This window comes from Macaca thibetana, chromosome 4, assembly GCF_024542745.1.
Source record: "Macaca thibetana thibetana isolate TM-01 chromosome 4, ASM2454274v1, whole genome shotgun sequence".
NCBI classification, from domain to species: domain Eukaryota; kingdom Metazoa; phylum Chordata; class Mammalia; order Primates; family Cercopithecidae; genus Macaca; species Macaca thibetana.
Window position 1 is genome coordinate 100,351,608 of NC_065581.1, and position 7,805 is coordinate 100,359,412.

Below are 7,805 nucleotides of genomic sequence, written 5' to 3' on the forward strand. Positions count from 1 at the left end.
AAAAATACAAACTAAGCCGGGCGTGGTGTGTGGCGTCTGTAATCCCAGCTACTAGGGAAGACTGAGGCAGGAGAATCACTTGAATCCAGGAGGAGTAGGTTGTGGTGAGCCGAGATCACATCACTGCACTCCATCCTGGGCAACAAGAGAAAACTCTGTCCCGACAACAACAACAACAACAAAACCCTGAAAATACTGACCTTTCCTAACAGTCTGATCTACTGCTGGAGGACAGCAACTAGAGTTACACAATGAATTGCTTAAATTATATTGAAATAATAGTTGTATCTCCAGCTGAATAGAGCACAATTTCAACTACATAGAGTAAAACTAAAATTTAAGTAATAAAAATTAAGAAGGCAAAGATACACATTTCGAAGTTGATGAAAAAAATGAATAGATTAACAACACATAAAAGCATACTGAGCTGAGCCTAACAAAATGCATATTAAGTGCTCAGGATATGTTCTTATACACTCAGAATATTTGAAAATAAGCAATCTTTTAATTCAAAACAGTAGTGAGAATATGAAACAAAAGAAATATGTAGTGAGAATATGAAACAAAAGAAATACGTATACGTCCCTGATGAGCCTGTAAATCCGTGCCACTTACTTGTTAGCATGAAAATTTAACATTCTTTATTTAAGTTAAGCAGGCTTTAAGTCGCAAAAGCAATTTCACTTCTATGTATATGAGATAAGTCATCATATGTTCACCAGAAAGGGTATATCATAACAAAATAAACAACTAGAAAAAACACATTACAAGGAAAAAGGATTGATGAATTGTGATTTACAATGGAATATTTATACTACAGTAAAAACTAATGAACTATAACTACGTACATCAAGATGGATGAAGCATTAAAATGCAATGTTCATTGTTTTAAAAAACCTAAGGAAAATGCGCATGGAATAATACCATTTACATAATGCTTAAATACAGGCAAAACTATAAAGAAAAGGAAGAAAATGATAATATCCGGAGTGATTTTTTTTTATTATCTGGATTTAAAAAGTTACCTCTGGATTACAAAGAGAGAAGATATCATATAAAAAGAGTACACAGGGCTTACCAGACATGAAATATCTTTCTTCTTAAGCTTGGTTAGGTACTTAAAATTTACTGGTGTCAGTGTTGTTATTACTCATAGCTATTGAACCAATTTATTTATTTGATATAAATTATACATTTTAAAAAAGTAAAGCTTAAAATAAAGCTTCAAATATTCTAATAATTCAACTAATGTATATTAAGCACATAATATGTAGGAACGATGGTAGATAATTTCATATAGTTACTCCTATTTATTGTTTTATCAATTTTATTACAATGCCAATTATAATTTCAAATTTTAGTGAAATTGATAATAAAAAGAAATAATTATACCACTGCTACTACACTACTATTATGCTAGTTTTTCTCTCTTTTTTTCCTTCTCTCTCTCTTTCCATGTATGTATTTTGTGTGTTACATTCTTAGAAGTCACAAAATGTAGATATTATTCCTTGCCCCTTGTAAATGAGGAAATTGATTCTCATCACGTTGCTATTAAGCATAAAGTTAGAAGTTGTATTCGGGTATTTCTGAGGTCAATTTACAAATTATACTCACAGTCTTACACAATGCATCTTAATCATCAAAACAGAATTAATGTTGCCTGGGTGTTGTGGCATGTGTCTTTAGGCCCAGCCACTTGAGAGACTGAGTGAAGAAGATCACTTGGACTCAGGAGTTCAAGACCAGCCTGGGCAACATAGTGACATAGCAAGACTCTGTCTCTAAAAAAAATTAAAATTAATATTAAAATTAAATCCAAAAAAGTATAATTAATTTTGCTTTTGATATGTTGTTTTCTGAAATAATTACAAGTTGTAAAATAAGTCGGAAATAATTACTTATACCTCCCTTATATAGAGGGAGAAAAGAAAATCTGGCTTTCTCTGTCCCATGTATCATAGCTCTTTATAGCTTGATAATTGCTCATTTCACCTAGGACACTGAACAAACTACTTTTAATAATTGCCATCTTCCCAACCTCATCCCTTATCATGAATTTTAAGGAAAAGCTGTTTATTTCTAAAACAGTTTATGTTTATGACTGATACTGGGAATCTGTTTCAATAATTCTTTGGTTATTTCTGATTCACTATACACTACAGCCTAAAATTTTCAGAAACGTCTAAGCTGAAATCAGTGCCTATAGCGTTCAATCAATTATCTCATGAGGTGGTGAGATTTTAAACAAACACATAAACATAATTCTTTTTTTTTTTTTTTTTTCCTGAGACGGAGTTTTGCTCTTGTTGCCCAGGCTGGAGTGCAATGGTGCCATCTTGGCTCAATGCAACCTCAGCCTCCCAAGTAGCTTGGATTACAGCATGCACCACCGGACTTGGCTAATTTTGTATTTTTTATTAGAGATGGGGTTTCTCCATGTTGGTCAGGCTGGTCTCAAAATCCTGACCTTAGGTGATCCACCCGTCTTGGCCTCCCAAAGTACTGGGATTATAGGTGTGAGCCACCGCGCCCAGCCACAGACATAATTCTTTAAGGGAAGTATACTAGCCACCAAAAACACCTTTAAAAGTCCTTACTGTCCACTGTATTCATCAAATTATTTTACTAAATGTTTCGTTAACATTTTAGCCGTTAAGAAAGGATGTATTTCTTTTTTTTTTTTTTTTTTTTTTGAGACTGAGTCTGGCTCTGTCGCCCAGGCTGGAGTGCAGTGGCCGGATCTCAGCTCACTGCAAGCTCCGCCTCCCGGGTTTACGCCATTCTCCTGCCTCAGCCTCCGGAGTAGCTGGGACCACAGGCGCCCGCCACCTCGCCCGGCTAGTTTTTTGTATTTTTTAGTAGAGACGGGGTTTCACCGTGTTAGCCAGGATGGTCTCGATCTCCTGACCTTGTGATCCGCCCGTCTCAGCCTCCCAAAGTGCTGGGATTACAGGCTTGAGCCACCGCGCCCGGCTAAGAAAGGATGTATTTCTATTTAACAGTAGCGATGCTGATACCAGCTCACCAATAATTTAATACTATACACGAATCCACAGTAGTGTGTTTGAGGTTTTTTTTTGTTTTTGTTTTTTTTCTGCTTGTTCTTCCTTTCTGAGCACACTTTTGAGCAATAGAACAATTTGAGGCTAGAAGAGATTATTTCAGGGGATCTTGGTCTCACCATAAAAGTCATAGTAAAATGCAGTCACAGGCTTAAATCTCAAGAAGGTCAATTGCATACCTCAAACTTTAGTGTTCGGTAAATTAATGTTGTGTGCAGGGCTTTGCAGGAGACCTTGAATGAATTCTTCATATGGTTATGACAAGCGTTTTTAATTATGAAAAATGATAGTATATTTGGTACATTTTCAAAGAATTACAGGAGTATTTTCTCCCTTAGGAGAAATCTCAATTGAAATACTGAATAAATAATAACAGGCAAATTATCAATCTCGAGTTAAGAAGGGCAAAAGTTACACTCTCTGCCAAAAACAGTATAGGATAATATATAAGTATGTATATAATGTTTTATATAATACAATATCACATACAAAATACATCTATCCATACATATATTTACATATATAGAAACATATATAGTGAGGGGCTGCCTCTCATTATACATAATGATAATGTAGGAGGGGAATTAATGGTTATTTCATATGAGAATGCAGATTGCACTGCATTGCTATTGCTAGACTTCCTATGAAAGTCTGAGCGAGCTTTGGTTGGTGCAGTATTTCTATGATAATACACCATAGTCCCAAGGGAAGTTAGAAAGAGAAATTTGGATGATGATGAAATAGTCATGACAGAATGTATTTTTTAACCTGAAAAGGTTTATGGATATAATTTAAATTATATTTATATTAGTGTCAGCAAAACACATGTAGAAATCTTTATTATCTCATTAGCACATTGTCTTCTCTAAAATAAGCCTGATTCAACCAATAGATGATAAATCACATGTGGGATTTAGGCATGCTTTATTCCCCAAGAATACATCCAAAATGGTTTATTTTATTAACAGATCATCCCCCACTCTAATAGTTAAAGAAATACTTTTAATTTAAGATGTCATAATATGCATGGCCTTTCCATGGTGCCTAATGATGTTTTTAGTTAAGCTAAAGCAAAACATAATGATAAGCAATACAAATTAGAATATTTTAAGTACATAAAGGCTCTGTCAGAAGTGGAAAATTTTAAAAATGGCCCATAAATTTAATAAGGAAATCAAAAAATTTCAATTTCAATTTTCCTTAACCTACATTTGTCTGACTTCCATGTCTTCAAGAATATTATTAATTCACTAACAAGGCAAAGGAAACTTTCAGAAAGAAAAATGAAAATAAAAACAAAACAGGATGAACCAACAGTAGAAAAGTATAATGATAAAACAGACACGTGAGATGGTAAGAACTTGGAGAAGAAGGTTTTTGTGAATACAATATAGTACACGAAAATCTTGCAGAATAGGAAATTTGAGGTTGGTTGTTTTTTAAAGCATTTAAGCAAGATAGCCTTGGGTTTCTGATACCATAATTTATGCTTTATTTTTTAGGCTCCCACACCACATCTTTTGACTTCCCAAGCTCTCCTTGGCAGCCATTCCGTTTCTCCCTCTCTTTCTCTCTCTCATTTTTCTCTTTCTTAAACTCCTTTGCACAGTTGTAAAATTCGTTGGGAAGCTAAAGAGAGCCAAAGAGCTTTTGTTTATGCACAGTATATATATTGATAATTATTATTTAGACATTAAAACTGAAACCTTTCAAAATATGCATATCTCAATCTATTTGAAATAACAATAAACACATTACATGTTAACAAATGTAATCTCACTTCTGAGAATATATTCAAAGGAATTAAAATCAATACTTTAAAAAAGATACTTGTACTCCCATGTTTATTGCAGCATTATTAAAAATAGCTATGCCATGGAATCAACCTGTAGCCATCAATCAATGAATGGATAAGGAAAATGTGGTATGGTATGTGTACACAAAGGAATATTATTCAACCTCAATAAAGAGGAAAATTCTGTCATTTGCAACAACACAGATGAAACTTGTGATGGTTAATATTGAGTGTCAACTTGATTAGATTGAAGGATGCAAGATATTGTTCCTGGTTGTGTCTGTGAGGGTGTTGCCAGAGGAGATTAACATTTGAGCTACTGAACTGGGAGAGGCAGACCTACTCTCAGTCCAGGTGGACACCATCTAATCAGCTGCCAGCATGACAAAAATACAGCAGGCAGAAGGTGGAAAAAGCAGACTTGCTGAGTCTTCCAGTTTTTGTCTTTCCTCTGCGCTGGATATTTCCTATCCTCAAACATCAGACTCCAAGTTCTTCAGCTGTTGGACTCTTGGGCTTACATCATGATCTGCTAGGGGATCCTGGGCCTTCAGCCACAGACTGAAGACTGTACTGTTGGCTTCTCTACTTTGAGGTTTTGGGACTCGGATTGGACTATTGTGGGACTTCACCTTGTGATTGTGTGAATCAATAATCCTTAATAAACTCCCCTTCATATATACATCTATCCTATTAGTTCTGCCACTCTAGAGAACGCTGACTAGTACAAACCTGAAGGACATTATGCTAAGTGAAATAAGCCAGACAGAGACAGACAAATACTACATGATCTAACTTATATTTGGAATCTAAAAGTGGAACTCTTAGAAGTAGAGAATACAATGATGGTTGCCAGAGGTTAATTGGGAGGGGGAAGAAGGGAAGTGGAAAGTTGTTGGTCAAAGGGTACCAAAAGTTTAAGAGAGACAAGAAAAACAGGTTTTTAGACCTTAATCACTTGCACAACATAGTGACTATAGCCAGAAATAATGTATTATATATTTTAAAATAACTAAGAGAGCAAATTTCAAATGTTTCCCTTCAAAAATGGTATTTCATGTGTTGTACATGATTATTAGCTTGATTTATCATTCCATATTTGATACATATATCACAAAATTGCAATATACCTCATTAAATATATACTACAATGAACTGTCAATCAAAATGATATTGATTAAAAATATTTACTAAAAAGTGGCAACATTTTCCAGAAAAAAAGTGGCAATATTTTCCAGAAAAAAAAGTTGACATTGTTTTCCATTTTTGCAGATTTCTGTCATGTCTGGCTTTATAGAAGACATCTGGAATCTTCTATTTGTTTCTGTGTCTAATCTTTCATTAATTAATATATCATGTAGACTCCAGAAAACTCAACTGTACAGCCATGAGAGAATTAAAGTAAAAAAAAGCTAAATAATATCTTTATTATGATAAAAAGACTTTTGACCTTGCAAACCCTCTGAAAAGTCTCAGGTAACCCCAGAGGTCTCCAAACTACATTTTGAGAACTTCTGCCCCAGGAAACAAGTTTAACAAAATATCCAATATTTGCTTCTCCACATTCATATCTTCCTTAAGTCACTTCTCAAGAACAGCTGAGATTACAAGAGAGTTGTTTCGTCTCCATCCAAGTCTATCTAAATTGTAATAATCCAGACCTTAAGAGAAATGAAACTCAGCCCTGATTATCAAATGGAAGAATAGATTACAGAGAGTAAGTAGTCCAACCTACTGGTTCATCTAGGTGCTAAATTCTACTACAGATTCTCTCTCAGCCAGATAAATTTAAGACTGTGGAAATTAGAAGATGCCAGTGTTTTTAAGCAAAAGCTCACTAAAGAAAGGATAACATACATTGGCAGGTAGACGGCAGCAGATAGGAAAAGTTACAGTTCTTCAAACCAAAAGTAATTGATTAGTAATATAGAATCATCTGAGACTATGCTGATAGCAGATAGGTAATTGTTATTTTCTCTCTATATATATATATTAATAGAGACAATGGATCTTGTCATATAGTACTGAATACTAAATCATTTCTCTGAAACACATTTAAGATCTAGTGAGACTGGCTTGAGAAAGTTGGGGTTCATTGAAGATTTAAATAGTACAGATGAAAAGAGAATCATCACCATTGTTTAATTAGTTCTTCAATGGATGTTCATTGAGTGGCTACTTTGATTCAAGTGCAGTAGTCCCACCTGATTCATGGGGGATACAGTCCAAAACCCTCAGTGGATACCTGAAATTAAAGCTAGTACCAAACTCTGTATATAGTATGTTTTTTTCTTTTCTATACATACATACCTGTGATAAACTTTACTTTTTCACTTTAAGAAAGCGCTTTACAGCTTCTCTTTGGCATATTGGAATTGCCAGCATCACTCCTCTTGTGCTCTGGGGCAATTAACAAGTAAAATAAGAGTAACGGCCAAGTGTGGTGGCTCACACCTGTAACCCCAGCACTTTGGAGGCTGAGACGAGCTGATCATGAGGTCAGGAAATCAAGACCATCCTGGCTAACATGGTGAAACCCCATCTCTACTAAAAATACAAAAAAATTAGCTGGGCATGGTGGCAGGTGCCTGTAGTCCCAGGCAATTGAGAGGCTGTAGCAGGAGAATGGCTTAAAACTGGGAGGTGGAGATTGCAGTGAGCCGAGATCATGCCACTGCCCTTCAGCCTGGTGAGAGAGTGAAACTCTGTCTAAAAAATAAATAAAATGAAATAAAAAAATAAAACACACACACACACACACACACAAAGATTTTAAAAAAAAGGTTGCTTGAGCGCAAGCACTGTGATATCACAACAGTAGATTGACAACCAGGGTGGCTATTAAGGGGTAAAGGGCAGGTAGTGTATACAGTATGAATACCCTGGACAAAGGGATGTTTCAGTCTGTGTGGGATGGAATGGAACAGCTACAGATTTCACCACCC